Source organism: Anser cygnoides, chromosome 3 (assembly GCF_040182565.1).
Source record: "Anser cygnoides isolate HZ-2024a breed goose chromosome 3, Taihu_goose_T2T_genome, whole genome shotgun sequence".
Lineage (NCBI taxonomy): Eukaryota > Metazoa > Chordata > Aves > Anseriformes > Anatidae > Anser > Anser cygnoides.
This window is the reverse complement of record NC_089875.1, coordinates 5,943,313-5,969,125: the sequence shown is the minus strand read 5'-3', so window position 1 is coordinate 5,969,125 and position 25,813 is coordinate 5,943,313. Positions and strand designations below refer to the sequence as shown.

General features: G+C 41.6%; 1 protein-coding gene across 13 annotated transcripts in view; it reads left to right on the top strand.

Annotated features, from left to right (window-relative positions):
• The window catches only part of PLCB1 (phospholipase C beta 1), a 432,352-nt gene that overhangs the window by 62,883 nt on the left and 343,656 nt on the right, over positions 1-25,813 (top strand). The window lies entirely within an intron of this gene.

The window sequence follows — 25,813 nt, the reverse complement described above, 5'->3', positions numbered from 1 at the left end:
AAATTCTTACTAATCCTTACTGGACGCTCACTTTCTTTTAAAAACATTCCAGCATGCTTAGATCACTATTATGGCTGGGGAGCTGTTGGGAAGCTCATGGCCTGATTCATCGCTTCATTACTCCAATTTTGTGTTGGTGTCACCCCTTGAAATCAGCACTGTCATATTTCCAGCTGTTGGAGACTGTGGTTTGCAGCATGGTGAAAGCATCTGTGCAATTAGCACTTGGGTACAATTTCTTTCGTAAAGCATATAAAATATATAATAGCAAATTATTGCTGAAATTGTTATAGCAAAATGCTGCATTAAAACTAGAAACTAAATAGGTTCCTCTTTTCTGCAGATGAACTTTCGAGTGCTTAGGAGCTAAGTGCCTGTACCCGTTGCCTGTTGAAAACCTGGTAGTGTTGGGGCTTTGGCCTTGTTTTGGAGTACATGCCAAGATGACTAAGTATGCTATTCTGGCTATGGAAACCTGGTTTGCTCATTGTGTAGCTGTTTTTCACAAGTTCCTGTTGATTTTATGTTTAGATACCAATGCACAAATTGCTTGAGGAGGTAGCAACCATTAAATGTGCAGACTGTACAGGCAATTTGCTGTTACATTAGCTCATATTTATCTTGCTATGTTTGCTTTTTAGAGGAGATGGAGAACAGTTTTGAGTCAGTGTATTTGAAAGTCATATCATGGAGTTATAATAAAAATCCTGCCTTACTTTGCTTGTGCTTGTACAAGGTGGTGCTGGTTAATAATGCGTTCATCTGTTGACAGTCTGGAGTTAAATAGCTGCCCAAAGAAGCAAAGTGGATCCCCTGAGAAGTTGAAGGATATGACTGATTTACACCAACTCAGTAGCTATGCTAAGACGTAGCACAGTCTACTGATTTGTTGCTTCCCTTGCATAAGCTAATTGTTTAAGTTGAAAAAGAGTAGCAAACTTTGTAGTAATAAATGGAAAACCAGAGTTGATTGGAGAGTTTATTTAACTTTTAATATATTTGGCACTAAGACCTCCTTCAGTTTCCTACTGTTGTCTCTAAAAACAATGTCTTGAAGCAATTCTGTGAAGAATAGCTATTTATAGAATTGTTGTTCTCATATTCATGAAAAAATGTATTTATAATGCCCAGAGCATTTTTTTTAAAAGCTTGGGTATTTGTACAAGAGACATTAAATGTCAGTTTGATTTTTAAACTTGCAAATCAAGCCTCTGTGAAGGGCAACAAAAAGGATATTTTTCTGGTTAATAATTCATGGCAATTAGGGAAAGCTTGTTCCTGTACCCCGTTATAACAGTGCCTACATAAAGAAAATATATTTCTGTTGGGGTGCTGATACTGCAAGGACTGGGAAGGAAACGGCACTTTCTGCTGTTGCAGAGAATGGTTGGGTTTGTGTTTACTGTGAAATGACAAATATATTAAAAAAAAAAAAGAGGGTATATAGAAATTCTCTTCATTTCCTTCTTTCTGTGTAAATGGTGATTTTGTGATGACAGTGGAATTACTGGAAGAAATAGTATCAGAAGGACACAGCCTCTGTGTGACTATGTGATTGTTTTTTTAACCTAGTATTATTTTGAAGAAACTGGCTTTTGTTTAGCTCCTTTGGTTGCTGTTGTCTCATCAGTAATCTAAAATAAATAAATACATGAAGCACTGTATAGTAAAAAAAAAAAAAAAAAAAAAAAGGCGCCCCTTGTTAATTTTTTATTTAACCTAGGTCACTGGTGGCTGTAGCTGTGCAGCTTTCTCTAACTGGTTGTGCTTGCATTGTTTTCCTGTTTCCTCTCTGCAGAGAAAGGAAATAACGTGTGGTGTCTAGCAGCGTGTCTGAAAAGTCCTTCAGACTGAGCTCTGGCTGCACGAAGAACTGAGTTCCTGGAGAGGTTGTGTGTTGCTTTTTGGGTTTAGGATGAATGAGATGGTAGCATTTCCCTCCCCGCATCTGACAACCTCAGGCAAGGCAAGCAGTGAACTGCTCAGGCCTCCCTCAGTGCAAGATCCATACCCACGTGCATTGCTTCTTCCTTCATGGCTGTGTTTTGAGCCTTTGATTATGTCTGGGCTGGCTCAGGTGTGTCCTGCCAGATACCCAGGCCCAGCACCACTGCACTTGGACTTGAAGAGGTTTTGTATTACAAAGTGGTTGATCACGCTTCTCTGTTTAATTGACCTTATCAGCAGAGTAAACAGTAGCCTAGGATGGAAATGTGTACGGGTTCTTCTGGCCATGTGCCATTTCTTTGATTTTTGTGTGCTAGGTTGACCTTTGCTGCATACCGTAGCGTGGTCTTAGCTGCAGTGAGGGACTGTGAAGCAAGTTCAGTTCAGTTCTGGTCTTGTGCTTTGACAGGAGCACTGTGGGATCCTGTGGTGTGACACTCTCACTGCATATTTGCATATTTAACTATATTTTGCTGCCATCAGTAAAGATAAGCCTTCAAAATAGTCATACATAGCATTTTGCTATATTGTTTTCTGATAACAACAAGGAAATTTTAAACCTATTTTAAACAGATGGCAGGACAGCTTTCTGATTTTAGTTGGATATTTCGGTATGAAATTCTTTTGTTGATGAAGGTTCTGGAATATTTGCTTCATCTGTATGCAGAGTGCTGGCTGATTTCACATTATTACTTGAATGATTCTCAACATGGGGTTTTAAAAAAAAAAGAAAAATTAATTAATGTGACAAGCTAGCATCTGTTATATACCTTATTGTTTCAGTAATGTTTCTTAACTATAGGAAACGCAGACAATATTCATTGCATTGTTGTATTTCTATGACCTTACTAAAACATATCTCAATTCCTTGCTACTTCTTTGAAAATGGAATGCCATTTCTGTCGTTTGTTCTTCTGTTCATGAGTGTTGAAGACGGACAAATTGAAACTCAACCAGGTGAAAAGTAATTCTACCAGAATAAAAAGGAAGGATAACAGCAGTTCTCAGGAGATGAGAAGGCCCTGGAAGCAAAGCTAGAGAAACACTCAGAAATCAGTCTATCAACGGATGCGTAGGCAGAACAGGACAAGAAATGAGTATTGTTGGCCAGTTTGTGCATTATTATTTTTGCATCACCTAGCTGTAAGTTGTATTACGCAATCAAATGGATGGCATCAGTTTTTAGTGTTGATGGATTTATGTTTAAGTGGGAAGGTAGGTAACCTCACTGACGTGGCAGCATGCTGAAAATAGGGGGGATGGAGACCTGGTCTCATCCACATGGAAAGAGATGGGCTATCCAACAGTGTGGGTCATGAAATGTAGGTGTCCAGGCCTGGGAGGTCAACAATGCCTTCTAATCTGTCTTCCGCAGAAAAGCTGTTGTAAAGAGATATTGATCCCATTTGTCCAATGGAAGTCAGTGCTGAGAAACTGCTTTAAGTGCTGAGGTGATGCTCAGTAGGAGGGGATGCGTGGCTGAAGCTTCCCGCCTCTGCTGGTTGCAGTCAGAGGGCTCGCACTACCTAAGCTATGGGATAGCAGGAAGGCATCCCTGCTTCTGAGGCTGGGGAAGCTTGCAGAATTCATAGCTTGAGCTTCTGAATGTGTTTGAGAGAAGGCGGGATGGTGTACCACAGTGGTACAGAAGTACCTACAGCTTGTCATTTCCCCAGCTCCTCCTGAGACGAAACTTTCTCATTTCGTGACACTACACACTGTGGTTCCTGGTGATAATGAGAGGATATTTTTTGGACTCAAAGGTCCTTTCTCCTCTTGTGTCCTGAGGTGACCGAGTCTCATTGGGCCTGAAAACCAAACGTGGACTGCTGAGTGGATGTGTGAAGGAGAGCCCCAGGGCTCTGCCTGCAGTAGGTAGGATTCCGTAGGATTAGGCTTGGCTTCAGCATGTTTGCAAATTCCGTGTCATTCCCGTTGCCCTCGTCCAAATGAAAGATGTGGCGTTTTTCCAGCTGCTGGGGATTATGGCTGAGTTATTTGAGAGAGTTCTTCTGTGTCTGTCTTGAATAGGGGCTTTAAAGCAATCGGGTCAATATTTGGACTGCCCTGTGGGTCAAAGATCTTTTCATTACATCTTTCTAGGTTTTACAGTACATTTGACAAGCAAACAATAATGGCTGAAGTTAATATATCAATATTTAAAATATATGTAATAATTTAATGGGAAGGATTTAATATTTAATACTACTAGGTTTAAAAATACCTGCTCCTAAAACCAACTGTTTGGCTTAATTTATTCAAGAGCAAGGTTACTCGGTGGTGGATCTCATTGCTGAGAACATCCAAGAAGTGCATCGTTAAACATGTATTCACACTTCTCTTCCTGGCATGTAAAAGGGAAAAAAGCTGAATAACTGACCTTTTGGAGAACTGAGATTATAAATATCATTAATTAAATGAGAAAAGATGGTGCATGTCTCTCCATGGAAATGGTTATTTTAACGTGTACAATGAAAAACTTGCTGGCTTTCCTCGTATTTTTTTTTTAGCAGCGCTAGCATTTCAGCAGTCAACAGCGCTGTCTGTTAATACTGTTTGATAGTGAATATTGGATACGTGGGACTCTATCACACAGTTTCTGACATGCAAATAGACTTGCCTTTGATTTAGCTGCAAAACATAGGAGCTGGAAGAACTTAGATCCCTGTGCCACACTGGCATTTTACCAGGTACTGAATAAGACCTGTATATTTAAGTCTTTGAGGAGTGTTTGGTTTGTTGTACTAGTAGCAAGTTCTGTATTAAATGGCTCATGTTCTCAGTGCTCTAGTACTTGTGGTGCTTCTCCATAGACTTCTGTAAAAATATGATGTATAATCTACATCTGTCCATTCTCTAGTGTAAAACTGGCATGCACAGAAATAATGCTACAGCTGAGAAAGCTTCTTATCAATAGGACCCTTGTGGTACTGGATTATAATCCTCTTCTACTGAAGGACAAGTTAAATTGCCATGAATGGCACCGTTTAAGGCTGAGCCCATATGGCACTGTTCCTTTATCCATTTATTGAATGTGTGGGTTGCTTCTGATTTTTCAGGGCAGGAGTAACTCACTGTAGTTCAGTTGGAAATTTAGGGAATGAGGCGTCTTTTATGTTTGAAGGTGGCTCAGGTACTGAGGAAGCCAGGCTAGTCTTCCAGTACAATTAGGTGGAGCTGGTTGAAATCCCATTTTCGGAACAAAGATGACACATGCTGGAAGAGGTGACACAGGGTAGTTTTCTTTGGGAATCTGGATGAGGACTCCTCTGGGACAAGGAGTTGTAATGTGAGGTTTCCAAAACTAGAAATCTGAGTGAAGCTGAAGAAGCTAGTAAAAAATAGTGGTGGCACAGCAAATACCTGGGCCTCTGCCTGGGTTTTGCATCTTCTTGGTTGATGAATTTGAGGTGTAATGTTGGGAGCTGTTGTAGGGGCAGTAGGAGCTCAAGAACAGGGATGTTATTTCTTGAACAGGCTGCAAACTTTGGATAAGAAAATTACTTACAACTTTGGATGCCAATATTTGTGTTTGCCACATTTTTAATGAGAAATGGAAGAGAAGTTCTTCAAGAATGCAGCTGCTTGCTAAGACGGATGATTGTAACCAGTAGACTCAGCAGTGCAGACATTGGAATTGAAATCTTAAAGGTGAGTTCTTCCTCCACAGACAATGCAGATGTGTGAGAAACATCACAAGAATCAGCTTGGCAGTAGATAATTTAACTAATCCCTAACAGCAGTTCTCAGGCTGAGGGCCCTAGTGCTGCCTTGAAGCAGCTAAGGGTAAAGCATTCAAACATTGAGCTGCTGGCTCTGTTAGTGGCCAGAGTGGCAATCCTGGAAAATTCACCTGCCTGCTGGTGCTTTCTCTGCAGTACAGAAATAACTCCCGGCATGCAGGGCAGTCAGCCTGGCAACAGCTGGAAGTTGCAGCTCACGGGTTTTTGCAACCACTAAAAATATTGGTATGTGAGTGGAATAAAAAAGACAAGGAAATTGGTAGAGGATTGCCACAGAAAGTGATAATGGAAGGAAATATTTCATGGAGGTCAACTTCCCATCAGGCTGCTGATTTTATTTTTAAAAGGAAATCTCTCCGCTTTCAAAACATGGAAATTGTTCAAGGCCCATTAGGGAAATGGTACTACATCAAACACAGATCTCTAATGAGCATTTCCCACTGCTAAATATCTCCCTTATTATTGTGAGGGAGGCAGGAATAGCAAACAGGGTTTGGGTTTAAGCTACACAGTAGGTCCAGGGTACAGTTTCTGAAATGAGGAACCCAAAGAACTTCAAAAAAGGAGGATGACTTTGGACTGTCCACAGACTTCTGAAATCCAAATTTTGGCACTTTTAAATTCTCAGGTACTGAGAACAGTCCTAAGACAATTTGTGGCATAGAAGAATATTAGCTGTACACTGAAGTGGCTTCTTTAATGGGCATCCGTGTCAGGCTTTCAAATGCTGTGACTTATAGGAAAACTGTTATTTGATTCACATCTCCTGTGGTATAGTACTGCTTAATGTGTCAGTAGACACTTGGCCTTAACTAAGAGCAATGCATGCTTTTAGGAACTGTCTGGGAGTCAGGAGACCTGGGCACTCGTCTCTTCTCAGTCATGATTTGCCCTAACTTGGCAATGGGCTGCTGTGCCTCCCGGTCTGCCCTCTCCTGACTTTGTCCATCAGAGGTCTTCCACCAGGAGGTTGCAGCGGGGACTGCCTGCGACTGCCTGCTCAGCAGATGGCACAGGGTGCTGCCGGCCTCCGACACCACACGTGCCTTGCTGATGGAGATGCTCATGTGCTCATGGTAAATGAGAGAGTTAGTCCTCAGTCTCACTTCTCCTCCTTAATTAAAACAGTCTCTTGTGTTCACGTCCACTGTTTGTACGTACATTTGGCTGAATTTCTGCAGCATGTGCTTTGCTGACTGACCTATTATTTGCACAGTTTGAAAATTGGCTTCTGGGACATCAGCTTTCCTGATTGCAGGGAGGATAACTGATCTCTCGGAGTGCCTGTCACATTGCTGCTCGGCTGTAGTGGTGCAAGCTCAGACACTTCTCTAATGCTTCCTACCCTAGCTGTTTCCATCCCCAATATGCTTGCTTTTTTTTTTTTTTTTCTTCCCCAAGCTCTTTAGGAGATAGAGCATTATTTTCAGGGCACTTTAAATAAAATGTTCTGTCTCCATACATGTGATCTTCCTGTGTGAGTGTCCAAGTAACTGGCAACAAATGTCCATATAGCTTGCAGTTTTGTACTAATACTTGCCTCAGTTGCTTTCAGGCTTTTTGCCATTAAAAATGTATGCTTGACCTTGCTTTCCTCTCCTGCCTTTTGCTTACTCCTGCAGTCTTGGTGGTATTGTACAGCAGCTCTGCATGCCTGCAGTTAGCATCACACAGAGCAGAAATGGCAAAGCGCCTGGCCTGCATTTACAGGGATAACAATGTTCTCTGTTGTATGGCGCTGCCTTCCTTTTTGATTTGGGGTTAGTGTGTATGGACAGAAGACCCTCTGTAGTATCCTTTCTCAGAGAATCATATTTCAGTCCTATAGTCTGTGCTTTAATGACAACTTTTATTATATATCCCAGTACTGGGGTGACACAGAAACAACCTCAGGCTACAAATGAAAAGAGGTTTAGGTTCATTATGTGTGCCTGGCTATTATTTTTGGGCTTTTCTAACTACCCAGATGTTGTTTGTATAGCACCGTTCTCCTCCAAATATTCTGCTGGGTTACCCTATAAAATCAGTAGGCAGCCTCTGCAAGTGGTATATTGTCTCTTGTCTGTGGCCTTTTCATGATGTCTTGTGCTGCTGCATCTTCTCAACAGGCAGAGGTCTTCCTACTAAAATTCAGAGCTAGCTCTGGAGGATGTCAAACCCTACCAAAACAGGGGAGACTGTGTCTGCATCTGATGAAGAGACCGTGCCTTCCCCGGCTTGGTTTTGCGTACGTGTGCTGTCAGCACGCAAACTTCCTTCTTTGTCGTTTCAGAGTTAGGGCTCTTCACCAGAGAGGAAATGAGTATTCATCTTCATTACTTCTTCTAATGAATCTTCCCATGGAGGCAAGTTTTCCAGTGTATTCTGACTTCCTGACGTCATTGCTTTCTTTCGTGAGCGAAGGACAGACAGTAATAGATGCATGTTCTCATCTCTGTTATGTAGTGTGTGACATCGTAGCTCTACTGACGTCAATTCATCTTGCACTAGTGCTAGGAGGAAGGTGATGTAGAAGGTTTAGGCTTTTGTCTTCGTTCATTTCCAAGGAAAAGTGATTTCCAGGGTCTGAATGTCTAGTGTGGAGATTGATTCTGCTTTATAGACTGGCACATGTCTTTATTCAAGATGTGCTCTACATTGTGCAAGAGGAACAGTGTGTATTCTTTTCAAAGAGAATTGTTTGTCATTGGAGAACGGATTTAAATCCTGAATCTCTGGGGCACATTAAACACGGTGCTGTCCAGTTAGCTCAATAGCAATGTCATCTTTGGGGGCATGTACAACATTGCTATTTCAAGGCTGCAGTTCTATATGACCGGCAGAATTTTACCCCACTGCTATCTCCCCAAAGAGATCCCATGCAATATGGGGGCTGGGGATTGTCAGAGCCTCCCCCTGCTCTCAAGGCAGGTCGTAGTGTGCCTCCAGAGCTCTGCTGAGCCTTTTGTGGCTGCAGCCTGTCCAGGCACCCCAAACTGGCTGTGTGCTACATCCCTGGCAGCTCCAGGCTGTGAAGTCTGCCTTAAAATTGGAGAAGCCTGTGGGCTGTTAGCTGCTACAGCACAGCTGTGCCACCAGCTATTTCAAGTACTGCTTACTGAGAGCTGGCTTGCAGCTGACCTAGGCGAATGCTGCCTTGCTGATAACAGTACGTTGAATAAGCTGTGCAAATGGTAATGTATTTACCTGTATGATGTGTCTCACTTAAGAGGGCTATGAATAATTTGGACAGGTGATTTACTACCCAGGGAGCTGATTATTTCTGATTGATAAACAGCAGTAAGTGCTGTTTAACAAGAGTAATAATAAAAATATTGATTAGCAGGGTAGCTGTCTGGTACTAAGTGATACTCACTGAAGCTACTATTAAAACAGTAATGAAACTCTGAAGGAAGTTTTTATCTGTTATTCTAGTTGTTCTGGGCTTAGTCAGGACAGTCAGGTGTAAAGCTTTATTTAATAAGAGGTGCTATAAAATAGAGCACTAATGCCTGAAAGTTAGGAATATGGAAAAAAACAGAGTGCCATTAGAGAAATTTAAATAATTAGGCAGTTTAAACTTTGAGATCAGGAAAAATAAATATTCAGTATTTAAGGGAGCTTTCAGAACAAAGCAGTTTTACAAAAGATATCTTTATTCTGTAGTTCCTATAAAAATAATAATAAAAATGGATGTTGTCTTTCTGCTTTAAACTCCCATTTGCTTGGTAAGTAGCGAAGAGCATCAGGCTTTGTTGTTTGTGAAGAGCACCCTTGTAAAGGAAGGTACGATTTGGGACTTCCTGAACTGGTGTTTCCCTTGCCACTCAAGTCCATGGTGTGGTGGTGCATCTTTAAAGCCTCCAGGTGCTTCTGCCAGCTAGGCTGCCGTAATATGGCAGTGGCACTTCGACAGCACTGCCTGGAAAGCGATGCGGTAAGTGAGAATAATACAACTGCCCCTAATTCAGGGAGGTGGCTAATAAGTAACTGGTACCTGACAACAAAGTAATGTGCTTTCACAATTGTGTTTTAAATGTGCACTTATCACAGCCCTGTAAAACCTCTATTCAGCGAGGAACTTAGTGTGCTTTCTGTAGGTGAAAAGTACGTCCCATCTGCAGCCTATGCCTTTGAGTTAGTTGGAAATTAGTTGTGTGTGGAGTAAGTTGGCTTATTGAAATAGAATGTTATCAGCAAAAGTGTCACAGTCTAAACTTATCACAGCTAAATCTCTGTGTATCGTACCCTTTTGCAGATGTACTGGAAGACAGAAAACTGGCCGTTTTTGCCAGCCAAAGTTGCTGGGAAGAGCCTGTCAGAGTTGGTGCAGTAATGCTCTGAGCATAATGATGTCATATGTACTAAATGGACGAGGCGAAGAGCAATTCTCACTAGACTTGCACGCAGCATAATTTAAACTGGGGAAAATCAGCTTGAAAAGTGGTGCTGCTTTGCTGCTGCCAGAAGTAGGTTTTCAGCGAGCTGACTGCAGATGTATCTTGTCTCTGACAACTCATACCAGTATCTTTTGCATATCAGCATGTTGCGTACGCAGATGTAGGTTCCTGTCGTGCAGATGCATATGTTGAAGTTGCAATCAGTATTTTTACTGAAGTCAAGTAGTTAGAGAAAGGTACAGAGGAAGGGAGTACAGGTTAAGATGCCAAAAGCCAGAGGTCAAGTCAGCCACTCTGACTTGCAGATTGAAATATGCGTCTATACCCATCTCCGTAGCATCCCTACATTTCATGACACAAATGGTTCTGGCATCATAGCCTTTGTGTAAGGGGAGAATTATCTACCCTTTTGTAGTTACAGTGAGGAAAAAGTTTGGTGTAGCCTCTTCAGAAATCCTGTTGCAAAGCTGGTAGTGGAAACAAGATCTTTTAATTCCTTGACAGGGGCTTTTCTCTTGGTTGGGAAGTAACATGAGACGTTTCATAACTCAGAGTGAAGCTTTTTTCTTCTCATTTTTTTTTTTTTGTCCTGTTTAAAACCTGACATTTCATGCAGAACATGCTGGGATTCAGGCTAAAACTTGTGTGTTTCCTCCTCCTCTTACTGCTGCTCCAGGCTCAAATTCTGCCTCATGCAGAACCGATAAAATCTGTGTATACAGCTCTGTCTAGATTTGTATCTGAGTTTCCTGGACATGTCCTCTTTTCTCATGCAGAAATTCTGCCTGTGCAGAAGGACGACTTTTGCCGTTTCTCTCTGGTTTCCAGATGGACTCCACAATGCACGGGCTGCTCAGCTCTGATCCACCCAAGTTACATTAAAAAGGCTCTTCACGGACTGCCTTTGGAGCAGGGTAAATGTGAAGCGGGCTCACATGTGGTTGGACTGGCAATTACAAACGTAATTCTGAATGACGTCAGTTTGTGTCACCTTCTTTAGAGTGCTCAAACTCATCTATAATATTGTAGCTAAAGATGTGAGCCTGGAAACAGCAACGTAAACCTCCTAACACTGCCGAATGCGGGCGTTTAGTCACAGCTGTCCGTCCAAGTCCTTGAGGTTTGTGCTGGTGCTCAGCCATGGCCACTCTGCAACTTCCCTGGACTCATGCCAGGAAGATGGCTAATGGAACAGTCTTTTTGTGATCTGTTTAGCTAAATGGCTCTAATAACGTGGGATATTAGAGTAACAGATGCTGTTGACCGTCCTGCAGTAGATCAAAGTTTGTATATACAGGAACTATGCACTTCCTTTCTGAGCCATGCTTATAATTTGGAGCTTCTCATTTGTTGCTATGGTATTACATTATCAGAACAATGAGAGACAGAAGTGGTAATTCTAATAAATTAAGTCAAAAGTGCTGGTCTGTAATGATCTCTGCTCAGAGCCAAACTAATACCCCTTTGGTATCAGAGGTAACACAGAAGGGTGCTCTGTGGATCCCTTTCAGGTATTGTTGGCATCGGAGGATTTCAAAGACTTCAGAAATTCTAGTCCAAGCTTGCTAGAACAGTCCCGTGTTGTAAGAGCTGGACACTTGCGGCTCACAGCTCGGTTACAGTTTTGTGTGGGTTTAGGCCAGCCCCTCAAGCACAGCTGGCCAACATCTGGAGTCGCATTTACCTTGGGGAACTGTGGGTCTGAGGTCTGGCATTCAGCCTCACCTGTGCCACACGGAGTGGGGTGGAATCTGATGGGTTGCACCTCCTGCTGCCAGGGTGTGGGGAGGGGATCGGAGAAAGTGAGAAGGAAACAAAGCATTCAGCTGGTGGCTCTGACTGGTCCCTCTTCTTGGGATTTTCTTCTGTGAACCTTTTCCTAGCCTGAGAACAGCATGTTTAATTTCTCCTGTTGCATAAAAGGAGTGACTGACCAATAGCAGATCCCTCAGAGTCTAGAGATGTATGCTCCAGTCTCTGCTTTGTTCAAAGGAGGGATTTGAAGCCTGGAGCTTTAGCATCTATGTATCGAGACTGGTGAAAATACATCTAGTGTTTCAGCTGTGAATTGATTTTGTGCATTTGAGTTTAATCAACACGATGATGACACCGACATGACGATCCCTCTGAATTATGAGGGTGTTACAAGTTGACAGTAAATTCCCCAGAGACTAAAAAAGATGCCAATTATATGGGTACAACTGAAAGAGCAAGGTCTTTGGGGGAACTGAAAGCACTTCACACATAATCTTAATGGACTGTTTCAGAAATTGTAAAATCTGCTCCACTAGGATAATATCCTAACATCATTAGATATGTTGTTTAATTGGCTTGGCTTTATGTTTGGAATATGGATTGTTGGGCGGTGTGAATGCTCATATTGATATCGTTAATTATGTTGTTAATGATTTGCAGAATTAGCCTGAGAACATGCAAATAAGCGTGTTATGAGCTGTGGAGTCGTATTCCAAACAGAACAGCATTGTTTCAAGTTGAAGACTTGAACTGAAAAGGCTGTTTATGCCCATTGCGGGTCTAGTAGATGCAAGCTTTGTATCCTTTGAGCAAAGGATTGCCTCGTGGCCTGCTGCAAAAGGCAGTGTCAGTTCCTGCCACAGGTCTCTGAGCCCCTTTCTCCCCCATCTGTGTGCTTCTTACCTGTGGAGGTGAAGATTTTCCATCTCTCTGGCTAGGCAATGAGTTTTTAAGTGTTCACATTTGTGAAGCTCACTCCACGTGTAAGGGGGGCTGTGTGGAAGGAGACGGAGTGTACCAGGCTGTGAGACTCGGTGACATCCGTGAAATGACAAAACTCAGTTTAACCTGGATATTTCAGCAGAATGAAGATCGGACTGAATAGAATTACCTGTGGGCATCAGGAGGACTCCATTTAGGAGTCAAGGGACTTATTACCAGCCAGTTGTTGTTGTCCACTTCAGCATTTCGTTTTCTCTTTCCTTTCTGCTCACATGCAGGGATTACAGCAGCAATAATTCAGCATGCGAGTACAGATCTCGCGGGCAGTGGCAGATGATCACTTGCTATCATCTGTCATTGCCCCCTGCCGTCACATGCACTAGGTTGGAAAGAGCTCTCAGAGGGAGCCTTGCCAGTTGGTTTGTGGCCGCATCCTGCTAATGCTGTGAACTGATTGCTGCCTAAGGATGCAACTTGCCACAGCTGGGGCTTTGATATTTGTTACAGAAGGAAAACTGACATGTCAGTGCAGAGTGGCAGTGTAAGGGGCAGGCTGCAGTCGGCTGGGAAAGATATATGGGCTTTCTCAGCAGGACTAGTGCTTGCCCCGATGGTGGTGGCAGCGAGACTGCAGTCACCTCTCCTATAATCCAGGAGGCCCAGGAATTTCTGCGATGCGTACCCCAGCAAGATGGATGGGTAGCAGAGGAGGTGGGACTGCTCCTTACAGCCCAGGCTCCCACCTGCCCTGTTTGTGAGGGATGTGGGAAGTTCCTCCTCCTTGAGCACAGGTGTTGTTTTAGGATTATTTGTGGAGCAGATGGAATCCCTAGATTTGATCAGATCCTGCTTGGGTCTCTAATGCTTGGTTCTGTAGCTGTATATAAAATAAAGTAGGATAACTTGCGTAGGCTCATTACTTTTGGTATGGGCAGGCCTTCTCATGCTTAATGGAATGCTTTTGGAAGTCTTGAATGTCATATTTGATTTTAGTTATTGTTGTGGGGAATAGGAGTAGATGTTAGTATCTGCTTTCTGTAATGTAAGGCAGAATGAACAATTCTGGTTTAAATCCAAACTTACTTGGATTTTTCAGAAGACAAATATTCTGGTATAACTTCTGCCTCTGTACTTTTCCTTGCACTTAACAGTTGAGTTGAAGATGCAGTAATTCTAACCTGGGTTGGCTGGAAGACTCAGGCCGTATTCTAATGTGGATTAACCAAGTTACCTGTTTTGTTTATTTTAGAGAGAAGTCGTGTTGGTTTTTTTTTTTTTTTTTTCCCCCAGAGATTTTCTTAAAGGATATGCTGGAGTTGTAAATGTGCCACAAACATAGGCCTGCGTGTGAGCTTTCTTTTTGTTCCCCTCCTCAACTCACAAGAACATACCTGTGGAATACCTGAGATCTGTTGTGAACTTTGTATTCTATCAAGCTGACGTATGCTGACACTGAAGTAAATGATATGCGTTATTAAATACTCTTGCAGAATGTAGATGAGCCTTTTCCTATTACATTAAGTGTTGTTTTGACTTGTCCTCTTCTTGAATGCCTTCTACGTCCTCTAGTTTTTTTCTGTTTTATGCAGAAAGCAGGAGGCTTAGTAATGCTGTACGAGAGAAGCTTTGGTAAGCTGGAATCGTGTCAGAGTCGTGCGTTAACACGCGGCACGGTGCTGGACTGCTGAGCTCAGTCAAAGTGCTGGTGTGTAGGATTGAGGGCAGGGGTGAGGAGGGGAATGGAGGAGTGCTGTCTGTTACTTAGCAATCTTAGAGCTACGAGCAGACTGCTGGTTTGCATCCACTTCCAAACGTTATGCTGCTGATAAACAGCTTTTGGCAATTGAACCCTAGATTGGGAGGCAAATAACTAACGAATATAGCATTAAAGTACAAATATGAAAAAAAAAATAAAAAAATAAAACCACCAAAACCTCCCTTTGCAATCTATGGGGAGATAGTTTAGAGCCATTTCGTCTTAACTCCAGGATCTTTTTTCAATTAGACCATTTTCTAAGTAGTCAGTCTAAACTCTGTGGTTTTAAACTTCAGAGTAAGATGAAGCTGTATGGTTTTACAGTTACCCAACTGGGCATTGGAGAGGTCTTTCACTGAAATAGAGAAGAAAATCCCTTTTTTCCTTTTTCTTTTTTTCTTTTTAAGTAAGCAATATAAATTTCTGTGCCTCTGAAAATTCAAAGTCGTGCAGTATTTTTAAGTGGGCTCATGTTGTGCATGCTGTCAAAATAGAAAAACAGTGCTAGGGCTTGTTCTTTGAAGATAAATTGGTTTCCAGAGACAAGCTTGCTTTCTATTGTCTTAGATTTGTGCCCAGAGATTCCTTCCTTGCAAGGGACCTTCTGAGTAGAAGGTAACGAGTGACAAGTCTGGAATATCACCTTCATCTGCACGCAGTGGGGTAGAAGTTTGTGTCTTCAGGCCTTTAAGCTTTGTCTGGCCTGCTATACAAAATAAGGAAGAGAGCCATGCTCAGGGGCTTCTGGCTTTTGCCAAGTCTGTGGTACAAAATTCAGTGAGTAGTATACCAGGAGCGTTCTTGTTTTATGGTGTCTGCGTTTTGTAATGTGGACATGGGCTTGTCCCCCTTTTAAGCTGTCACTCATGTATTGCACGCTGTGAGGTACTGCTGAAGAACTGCAGAGCCCTGCCTTGTGAGCAAGGCTTCGGGTTGACTGATGCTGTAGCTGTCAGCTCAACTTCTGCCTCTTCCAGCTGGCCGCCATGAGACAGGTACATCTCTGGGATTTGTCTTGCTGGCAGCAACATTTAATTCCTTGACAATTTAAAAGTCAATTAAAACAGCGTATATTGATGTCGATTTCCTCATCGCCTGTTGCTGCCTAATCCTGGAGTGGGAGAGCAAGTGCTGGCCTGAAGAATTTGGACCGTCCTGTGAAACTCAAAGCAGTAGAGTGGACTTCTGTCCTTCTGCCTAATGATACAGCACATAGAGGAATGGGGAGGTCTTGTGAGCAATGTGGTGTGCAACATATTAAATCTTAGTAGATTTTTTTTCTACGCTAACGGTATTTTTGCTAGGCTCTTTTGAGCTTCCTGTGCTTAGGTGAAATTTGCCAGTTGTCCTTCTGTAGTAGGGATGGGGGGCTGCCAGGCAGCCTCTGACAGAATGGTGACATTCTCAGAAGCTAAAGGTAGTTGTTGCCTGGTGGCATTTTGTGGGAGACAGCATTTTTTCCTCCTAGGAAAAGGACTGATTTTTTGCAGAAGAAAGGCTTTGCCTTACAGTCTCCTGGCTGATTGGGGAGCATCATATGCTCCTGGGACTGTGAGGCCAGACTTTCCCATCTGAGATCTTGGTGCAAAGTAACTCTCCAGTGTCACTGAAGATGCAGCTGGACTGCTGCAGGAGCTGATGTTGTTAAATGGTCTGGTGTGGGCACAGTTACTTCATGCCCTTGAAGACTGGCTACAAATACACTTCATAAAAGTGGGAAAAAAACAGCGTTAGTCTGAAACCTGTTGAAGCTTTGAGGTCTTCATGAGGGTGTGTCTTGTCTGGCTGGTTGTGTTTTCTGGCTGTATCACACCGATGTGGATAAACATGAGCTCTGTGTCTGAATCTTCTCCCCAGGGCATTTGGCTTCCGCTTTCCGCAGGTGAATAGTAATAAGGCATTATGTAGTGAAGGAAAGGATTTTTGCCAGCTATGTATAATCCCCACCTGTTACTACTAGTGTAATCATTAACTTGGCCTTTTAAAGTAACTAGAAATAATTATTAGCACAGAGGATATTAGGTGCTAACAAAACTTCCAGGCATGTCAACTTCCCTTGGAGTGTTTTTGTTGCTGATTGTCTATAACCCTTGTGACCTGTTGAAAAGTTTTGTACTTACAGGACACTGAACTTCTGTAGAGGTGTGAAAACAAAACCTGTAAACAGCAGAATGACTTAGCTTGGTGCTTTCTTTGTTATTATTGCTATTGTAACTTCCTCTGCGGCTCAGATGGTTTCATAGTGTTGATCTCTGCTCTTGCTAGCAGTAACCACTGAGAAGCCTGTTGGTGGTCCTCGGGCTGGTGGAATTGTTGATCTTCAGGCTGAACTCCCTTACAGCTACAGAGAGTTGGATTCACGCTGCACCCTCTCTCTCAGTGACTTAGACAGCCACGCAAAATTATTATTTTCAGTAAACATTTAGGAGAGGACCTGTCTTTCGGCTTCCATCCAGCTTCGTTAGGTTTGGCCGGAATTGGTCATGCACTAGCTAACTGTGAGACCAGAGAAATGGAACTGGTGAAACCACAAAACGCACAGCCTGCCATCGCGTGAGCCTTGTTTGCAGCAAGTGAAGTTAAAAGGTTGCATATAGGGTACCACAGTCCCTTCAATGTCGTCGCATTGAGATGGTAAATTGTGTGCTGGAATTATGCCTTCTGAGTCCTCAGAGTAGCACATATACTAGTAACTTTTATTAAAAAACAAACAAACAAAAAAACAATAAACCCTCAGGATTTTTTAAATAAGCATATGGCTATAGAGGAAAATACAGTAATTGCAGCTTTTCTGGTATTGTCATTGGAGAAATAACAAAAAAGCCGACCTTCAAATAAAAAAAAAAAATTCATATCTTTGATGTCTGATATTTGGAATTATTTCAGCTTTCTTGAAAAAGAGCTGGCTGTATTTTAGCAGGGCCTGAACTCGGCGATCTCCAGCCGGCCTTTCCAACATCTGATTCTCTGGGAGCTGGTACAACTTCCAGAGCTTAAGGTGCAGCCTGCTGTACTGACTGAATAAAATGCTGTGACAAATTAATTTGTATGCTCACTTACTCTTACGATGAATGACCTGCTAGTTTAAGTGAGTAGGGAGGTTAAAACTGAAGCCTGGGAAAAGCCATGAATTGAACTATGAAGGGCTGGAGGGAAGTAGTGTTGAACGAGGTGCATCTTGATTGCCTTCTTTTCACTTCAGTCTGAGACAGAATCACTCTGGCTAAATCCTAATTCAGCTCAATGTCCTGAAATGTAGGTCATAGATTGCACTGCAAGATCTTGTTTGTGGTAGTTTCTGTGTATTTGGAGGCACTGGTTTCACTTTGAAAGATTCTTAGCAAATTTGGGCCATTGCTGCAGTCCACGTTTTCAGTGAAGAAAAGTAGAAATATTGGATAGAGAAGTTGACTTTCTCCTTTGTGATGGACTGGAGTAAGTGACGAAAATAGGTTTACGTCATTAAGGCTGACAGAAATACAACCTGGTGTCTTGTCAAATTCATGGTATTACTTCGCAAGAGACTGATTTATATGAAACCTGTGGTGTTTGTCTTCAACCCAACAAATGATGGTGACTGAAAGCTTCCATAGATTGTACCTACTAGCCTTGATGTTGTATGATTTTTTTTGTGTGTTTTTGAAGCTAAAAGGTCCATTCAAAGTATTTTCTTAACTTGGATGTGCAAAAGTGAGAAATTTCTTGGCTGCAGCCGAGCAAATGAAACTTAGATTTTCAAGGTATTTGCTGAATACAGCTCTTGTGGCGGATGCTACTGCCTCTCTTTGAAAGATTAAAGTATATCTAGATGGATCTGTAAGAGCTAGAGCAGCAAAATTCCAATCCTTAGTCTTTTGAGTTGTTTGAGTATTATTTTAATGTTAGCAGATGCTTCACTAAGTAGAAAACATTTCAAAGATCCCAGCTTTAAATTCATTGTCAGTCAGTGGAGATACTCCATTATTTTATCATGGCAGATCCTGAGATTTAGGAAATGCTAAGCTGTACTGTTTAGTTTCATGAAAATACTCAATTGAAGTGAAGAAAATTTATTTAATATTATGATGCCAAAGAATTTAATATAGACACTTTGGAGTATTTTTACTAGAAATCATAGCATAATCATGTTTTATAAGGACACCTTTGCATTCATTCTCAAGGCTGGTGTTCTGGTACAGTGTCATATACTGTAAAATTCCAGGTTTTAAATGCAGTCCTTGGAAATTCATAGCAAACCGTTACTGAGCAGAAATAGGATTGAGCCTATCCCTTAGTAGGGATTCTGTCCTTCAGATGAAATATTAAACCAAAGTCCTTTCTGCTGTGAAGAAATAGTTCCTCCAGAAAGGGCAGGCTGTAACCTTGGCACATGGGCCAAGATCCCCGCTCTGTCAGGCTGTGATATTCCAGGCTGCACGACAAATAACGCAGTGCTGTACTCCTGCTCGATTGCAGTCCTAGATGGTAACTAATTGTGTGCTTGGGAGAATGGGATCCTGACCTGTGAATGGGCATCTTGTGTCACTGCAGTGCAAATAATCCTTTTTTTTTTTTTAAAGCAGTCAGTAGTATATGTTTAATACTTAAAGCCTTAAGCTGAATGTAAAACATGCCTTTAATAGTTGCCAGCTAAATAGTTTTTTGTTGTTGTTGGCCATTATGAAACTTCTTACTAGACATTTAGAAACCAGTGGCAGCTTGGGATGAGTTTTTTTTTTTTTTTTTTAAGCCAACCTAAAAAATAGTTCAGGAAGTAATTATTTGGAAGGTGTAGTTATGGTGTTCAGGATAAAATTCAGAACTCATCCAGCATTTCCATATAATCATTACCCAAACTGTATCATTTCAAGGAAAACCTGTTTTTTCCAGTTCATGCAACACTTGCCTCTTCCCTTTCCCCTCATGTCAACTTCTACATTAGATTCAATATATATTTCTGATTATAAAGCATGCTATTGTGTTTTGCATAGAAAATAACAGTAAACAAATTACTGTTGACTTCTGTTATGCATCATCTCTAGAAATTTCAGCCATTTGAGTCCTCAGCTTGTTTTACTGCATGTATTTGCTTGTATTGAATGTGTTCCAGTTCTTCATTTCCCAGGGCATACAAAATTGGTGAAATTCCATGGGAAAGGATTGTTTTTGGGTACATAAACATAGAGCCAAGCACTTTTAGAGCTCAGGAAGAGGCGCTTAAAAGCTGTGGGAGTCAAACACATCCGTATGGCATGCTCATGGACCTTTCTCCAGGCAGTACACTGTGCTGGGAGAGCAGAAGACTCACTTCTTCAGAGATTGCCTTCCCCAATAGTTTTATCCACGTTCTCCACGTCAGGAGAAAACAACTCTGCTGTTATTTCCTGGATGGTGCGTATTTACCTCCTAGAAAAGTTATGCAATAAATAAAGCAAGACTTGGCCTGGCCAAGGTTGATGGAAAGTTCCAAAGGAAATGTCTGTGTATGGTTAGTTTTTTCTTGAAATCTTTGTTGCACTTGCTAAAAGAGAAGTAGATGTGTAAACAAACAAGACAAGCTTGAGTCAAGCTAAACATGGAGATTATTTTCCAATTAATCAGATATTTATTATGAAATGTGCAATGTGCAAATACTTGAAAGATAAACAATAGCTGCCAGGGAAAACAGCAAATCAAAGTGTGTTCACTACTGTCCCAAACATTTCATTTTCCAACTGGTGTATTGTCATTAAGCCAGTAACCAAAAGTTAACGTGACATGCTAATTTAAAGAATATGTTTTGGCGTCTTTGTGTTTATCACAGTTCATCAGTTCATCAGTTTGGCTGAGCCAGCATGAGGCTTTTCACTTGCGCCTTCAACGTGCGGCTGTCCAGCCGAGCTCTGCCTCCAGCTAGCCTCACTGAGCCTACTGGGGCTTGTTGGATGTCTGACAATGTGATGGGCATGTTGGACTGACAGCTTATGGAGGAGGGGGGAAATAACCCTGGAGCTACTGGGAGTGGCCCCAACACACTCTGTGCTGGGGTGGGGAACTCTGCTGGCACACCGCAAGTGCTCAGAGCCACCGGCTCTGCTTTCCTGAGTACCCTTCTAAGCATGCTTATGGAGAGACTTCAACGGGGTGAGGCTGTCTCTTCACCAGGATGCTGTGTAGGGCTCTGCAAGCAGTGACTTCCGTTGGTCTTCACTCCCAGACACTGAGGGATTGGAGGTGGAAGCACCCAGATGCCCCAAAGGCTGGCTCTGTGGCCAGGGCTGGCCTTTGCAGAATTAAAAAAAATCATCTCCTTGGCTCCTGGAGTGTTGTGAGGGCTGTCAAGTCCCTGCAAGAAGCGAGAAGGTGTTCTCTTGGTTTTGTAGGGATTGCATTTGTGTGTGGCAGCAGGGCACTGTGGCTATTTGGTGGTTGGCTTTTTTTAACAGTGGAAAGAGGGATTTGCAGTAAGGCAGTGAGCCTTGCATAAAGTCGCTTTTGCTGAGAACCCTGTATGATATTGCCATAAAAGTCAGTATGCTGTTAAGCCCTCCTCCTTCCCACTGTCCTGCTGCCACTTTCTTATTTATAGAGCTTTTCCCAAGAACCTTCTTGTCATCCCACCCTTGTGTGTCGTATATGTGTAAAAGTGCTGGAGAAGCAGCACACTGTCCACAGAGCAGTGCATTTTGCTGCTTCTAATCTTCACCGTGCTGAGCAAGAGAAGGTTTTGGCTTTTATGGGGCTTTTGATGAGCTTTGAAAAGTTCTGCTCTCACTAATGTCTTCTAAAACCTTTTTCCAAAACAATGAACTTTGAAATAATTGGACCTTGAAAATTCAGTGATTGTCTTCCAGATAGCATGTCTGAAAAGTGTGTGCCTGCTTTCAGAGAGCAGTGTCTCAGATGCTTAACATTTTAAAATGCCATTACAAATAAACAGTCGTTGGCAGTATTCGCTGGAGATGTCACTGCCGAATTAAGGTAAAAATCATGTAACAGAATTCGTTCTCTCTGCCACACAAATCAGACAAAGTTCTACTTTTCTCTGCTTTTTTTGGAGACCTGGAAGACTTGCATCAGTTCTCAGGCAGTAAAAGGATTTGGCTCCATGCACCAAAATACCCACCGAGTGGCAAACTTACAGTGTGCTTAGCAGGGGAAGGACACAAGGGTATGGTCCCTGCCTCTGAGATGCTTGCCTCTCTTTGCAGTGTGCGGGATGAGCACTTGATCAGGAACTCCTCAGGTACTGTTCTGAATGGGGAATTCTTTCTGGCATATTTTTAGAGGATTCAATAGGCTGCCTAGGAATTTTCTGGGGGGAGAAAAAGTTTTTTAATTTATGTATTTTTAAACAGTTGGAACAGCATAAAAGATGATGCCAAGAAAGGCAGAATGCTTGTAAACAAAAGAGCAGAGTCTGGGATGATCACTGTAAAAGGCAGCCACTGCTGGTGTCATTTTTCCTAAGAGATGAGGGTGGAAAATGTAGCGACAGAGTCCTGACATCCACAAGAATTAGGTTTTTTTTTTGTTGCTGTTGTTGTTTTTTGACCAGCAGAAAATGCTGTTCCTCTTCTATAGTTTAGGGGGATTTTGGAAACATAAATAACTTCAGCGGGTCTTTTCAAAAACAGCCAGAGCATTGATGGCACAGGTTTTACTTGGATTAAAGCAACTCTTCAAGTCAAAAGGGTAGAAATAATTGTTTACTTTAACATAAAACTTGTTGTTCTGTTGACAGGCTGGCCATGCATATTTTCAGTCTTCTGATAGTTCAGGCTAGAAATAGCAAGGCCTGCAAAACTCGTACTCTGAGCAGTATGCTGTATCATTTGTGTCTGTAATCCTGAACGGTGCCAGAATCAAGTTTATAATATGCATCCTCAAGTAGTTTCAACAGTGTTTGAGTTCTTATTTACTGGAAGATAAGTGCTTCTTGAGTATCTACAAACTTGGAATGGATGTGGAGCACCAGATTTAATGTACCCTTGTACCGACACTAATAATCTTGTTGAACTATTGGGTGTCAGCATAGCTCAAATGCTTGCTCGCTCCTTTTCTGTGTGATCTCCCTACAGCACAGTAAATGTCAGTAATTATTCCCACATTATTTTAAATGCCATTGCTAAGGCCAACTGTTTTAAAATGCCAGTTCTGCTTAAACTTAAAGATATTGTAATTATGTTAACTCTAGAAGAACTTTTAAGGAAATAAATAACTTGTTGATCCATGAGAGTTTAAATAAACAATTTCTTTTGTCAGCAACCAGAATCTTGCTTATCTTCATTCATGTGTGCTTTCAAAGAAATGTCAATACTTGGAATACACTTCTTGTACTTTCATTAAGATATCTATTTATATAATATATAATATTTATATAAATATATACATAATATTTGTATAGATAAATGATTTAGTAAGGGAAGATCAAACCCTCAAGGTTTTGCGTAAGTTGCTTTCAAGACTTCCATTCTATCTTATTTATGACAAAGCTTTTTGAGCAAAAAAAAAAAAATAAATCCCAAGCTAATAAAAATCCTGTGCTGCCTAATTTGGGCAGCAAGCCACTGGCTGTGCTCGAGTCATCTGCCTGATTTCACACGGTGTATCAGCAGTGTGCTGCTTGAGTATCTCCAGATTCTGGACGTGCTCAAAGGACCAGAAGGTCTTGTTTTATGCGGAAAATATACAGAGCTACCTGGCTCTCTGTGGGTCACCCTTCATCAACCTTTGGCGTGGCCAGAACAGACAGGACCTACCTCTTCCACTATTCCCTGCTATGTTGGGTGATTTCATGTGGTCTGCATGGTCGTGCTTGTTAGAGTGCTTTAAGTGAGGAGAAACAGGTAGGAAAGAGAGCTTTCTTTGGAAAACTGTGAGGGCCAGGAATAAGTACCAAGTGAGATGCTGGTTAGGTCAGAAAGGAGACCCATGTTTCTCCTCAGAGGAGGTGGAAGGCCATGCTTCTTTAACCATAAAAACTGTGGTTTGCAAACTGTTCTCAGTGAGAGCAGCAGCATCAAAATGCTCGTGGAGAATGATGTTGGAATCTGTTTTGTAATTACAAGCTGGGGTGCTTCCACTTCCCTCTCAATTAGTAGTTGCATGCTTTTCACAGAATAAAATAACTCTTCTGTCATTAATATTCAGGACTAAAAATGTTATTCCTTCAATCGCTTCCAGATTTTTTTTTCCCCACGCACAGTCTAGGTGACAAGATGGAAGAAAGAAAGGAATGATCACGAACAGATGTGGAGTATTTCAGTGACTATCTGAGGGGGACGGAAGATATTACTGCATCTTAATTTACCAGTTTGTCTCCTAGCTGTCACAGATACTCTCTCTGTAGGCCAGTCTACACCTGAGCTTCAGTTGGTGTTTGAAGTTTCTAACATCTATTCTTTCACTTGCGGGACAGATTAATCTCAATAAGCCTTAAAGTATAGCACTTTATATTCAGAAGGATAATCTCTCACACTTTTTTTTTCTTCTATCCATTTTCCAGGCTGCCTGACACTTCTAAGCCATAATTTAGTTCTTTCCTGTTCTAGTGAAAGCAGCTCAAAAGAATGTGGGTCACTGTTTTGTGGGTACTTTGCCTTGATACACACCTATGGTATTCATAACAGTAAGTTATGTCGCTATGCAAATTATGTTGATTGTCTGCTAGCTTCTAAATTTGGGAGGAAAGAAGTCAAAGACACACACACAGTACTGCTAGGTTTGCCTCCCACAAGTATCCTTCCTAATAGTGTCTGATTACGTTCATTCTATATTGGCATTGTTCTGAGAAGTGGCAGGCTTCTGAGCCATGCGGAGCTCCGTCCTTAAACTAGAATAAAATGTTATTTCTGTACTTGCAAGGGTTGACATCACTGGAAAAAGGAGTTTGTATCCACAGACTTTGACTGGTAAAATTAATATCAGTTTTAACATTCCTTGCATGACATACATTATGTGACATATGGTATATGAATGGTTTTGTATGTTGAAATTTGTTCCTCTTGTTCTGCTTCCTGATGCTGACAACTTAAAAGATCATTTCATGACATTATGCAAATTGCTTAGCCTTATTGTATGTCCAAGATGTATTCTTCTTGCTGAAGTAGCGTGTGTAAGGTCTTAAGACTTGAGGAGTTAATATGTCAATAGCCTGAACTACAACTTTTCCTTTCTATCTGTTTGTCATTGGCTAAAATGACAGAAAACAGAGCCAGTCAGCCAACTCAGCCGATTAATGAGCGTTATACAATTAAGGAAAGCTGAGCTGTTCAATTAAAAGTTTCAATCTCTTGTAATGTCAGCGTGAATCTTCTTGTCTAGAAGGCTGGGTATGCCACAGATTTCAGAAGGTACTAGCAGTAAGTGATCATCAGATGAATTTCAAGAACACTTCTGAAATGTGGTTAAATAAGCTCCTGCCAAAGGCAATTCTGTTAGTTTATGGCATTTCTGATCTCTGCTTAATTAGAAATATTGAACTGTTCCTGTTTATTTACAGACACAGTGCACTTTTTTTCCCTCTGGTATCCATATTCCAGTTAGTGCTGTTGTCTCTGTAACACAGAAAAGCAATGTGATAAAGGAACAAGATTGCAGTCTTTCTGCTTTCTACTGTCTGATGCGTGTTGCTCATTTAGATACATAATGAAATTCCCATTCCACAGAGCTCAAGAGGTGAGTAGTATGTTAACCATTAATCTAGAATTGCAGTTGAGACGTTGCCAACTGTGATGACAACTTTAGATACCTCTTATAGGTGCACTAAACACATGCAATCTTATTCTGATTTGTCAAGACATTTTTCCTTTCAATTTTATACTGACACTATAGCTGCAAGGGCAGTGTAAAATCATTCTTGAAAACTATTTTATGCTCTTTGAATTCTGCATCTTGTATACACAAAGCTTTATTGTGTATTTGCCATGGAAAGCATCCGTCACACTAACATTAATTTGTCAATGATATTCTTATTAAATGCCCTGTTAGATTAAAGAAATTCTGTTTTCAGATCAATGGTAGGGGCTTATAAGTCTTAGGTATGCAGTTGCTTCAAAGGCAAGAAATTTAAGATCAGAGTTGCTCTGTGAGAAGCTGACTTGAGTAATTGGTTGTTATTGTGAAAATTGCTTTTTATATCTGACAGATGCAATTAAAGCTGCATTTATTGGAATGAACTGCCTAGCTGCCACACAGGTAGAAGACAGATTATAGAGATGTATGTGATATTGTAGTTGAGCCCTTGGGAATGAATGGTCCAGTCAGGATTAAATCAAATTGTTTGGGTGCTGTAACGAGAAGACTCAGGTTTGCTTTTATCCCTCCAGCTA